Consider the following 1,904-nt stretch of genomic DNA (forward strand, 5'->3'; position numbering starts at 1 on the left):
ACTGCTTTAATAACTATTAAAATGCATTGTGTGGTTTTTGGTAGTAATTCTAATCCCAAAAACAAAGAATAAATTATTTCTTCTTATTTAATTATTTTTTTATGTAAAGAAGTAATTAAATATGTTTTAATTTTTAAAAATCTCGTAAAGAGGACACCGATGAACACAATCTATGTGAGACGAACGTATTTTCGTCCGACAAATATTATACCACTGTTAGTTGTATCATGAAAATAACCCAATACGCAGTAAATTATTTAACTCAATTTGTCAATATTGGTCACGCTGCCAATGTGGTGCAGTCGCGCCGCATTATCACCTGATCTACTGTTACCCGAATGTTCGCGACAGATACCGATACGCCTCGAACTTTCTGGATTAAAAATACGCGACTATAAAAGCAGCAGCAGTGGTGCCACTCATCATAGAAACAAACTTCAAATAAAAAAGGAACTCAGAGTCTCTTCAAGGCAGGGATGGCTTACAACACAAAAAAAAACAAATAAAAACCTCCAGCTCAACATTTATTTCCCCACTCCTGAAATAATCTGGGGAAATAAACTAAACTCTCCAGGAGAGATCACTCCACAATGACAGCCACTTTCGAAGTTTGAGCGCACTCTCTCTCTCTAGTTTAGTGCTTATCTCCCTGATGGCCGTCTTACCCTTCTTATACATCCCCCAGATTTCTGCCTCCAATCCTGACAAATTCCTTGCCTCACTTCCACCAATCACCATGCAAGCCCCTTAATCTGTTCAACATGCCGCAATCCAGAAGCAAGTTTACAAAGCCAACTGCCCTATGCCAGCACGTGTATTCACAACTATCCATAACACGGCCCTTACAATCCCCAATTACTCTCCCAGTATGTAATCGCTACTCATTTCACTTTTATCTCACTACATGAAACGGCACACTTTTTCATTTTTGTACACGCAGGTAGGTACCTTTTTGTCTGGACACGCTACACGTTGCGGCCGGGTCGTCTCATGTTGTGCACCATGAGCTTCCCATCTTGCTGCTGAACATGCACCTCCAGCCCGCAGCTATTTGCTGTTTCTCCTACTACTACCAGAGCTTCAACCTCTAAGTGCCACAGTGTAACGATTTAACCTCTATATCATGTTCTAGAAACAACTACACTCACCTATTGTTCTCACCCACATGAACACACAGGCAAACACTATCACCATTGTGCAACTTATCACACCTTCAAATCCTGACTTTGGACAATCTAGACGAATGGGGTTGACAAACTCCAACCAAAATGACCCGTTCTCATTACACATTTTCAAATGTTTTAAAGTATTGAGCAAAGGGTCAGAATACTTGTGTGAATCTGATATATCAGTTTTTATTTTTAATAAATTTGCAAAAAAATTGTAAAATCCTGTTTTCACCTTGTCATTCTGGGGTATTGAGTGTTGCTTCCTGTGGGAATTTCACAGTCCGGGTTGGCTCGGGGGTCCCTTGCAACACTTGAACCTGCAACTGTGGATGACATGAACCAAGATGAGCAGGTCAAAGGAGGCCACTTAACAAGTAAGAGTTGGTGCAAATGTGCAAAGTGTTTTTATTAAAACAGAGTTCTAAATTAAAGTGCAATATTATAAATCTTAAATAATGAAATAAATTATCCATAAATAGAGTGGATTAAAAACCAGTTCAATCAATTACACAGTTAAAATCCCGAATTTACAAACACAGTCTTGATCTTCTTTTAAAAAACAACACAAGCCTTACTGCCTCCTTCTAAATCTGACATCTCCACATCTTACCATTATCAGTCTCCTCGGCACAAGGAAGCATCAACCGACAGACGTGGCCTTCTTACTCTTCAGCTTGGGGCCCCAGCCACCTCAGGCAGTATCCGCTGCGTCTCCCACCATCCCTTTGCATCTGT

Source organism: Polypterus senegalus, chromosome 2 (genome assembly GCF_016835505.1).
Source record: "Polypterus senegalus isolate Bchr_013 chromosome 2, ASM1683550v1, whole genome shotgun sequence".
NCBI lineage: Eukaryota > Metazoa > Chordata > Cladistia > Polypteriformes > Polypteridae > Polypterus > Polypterus senegalus.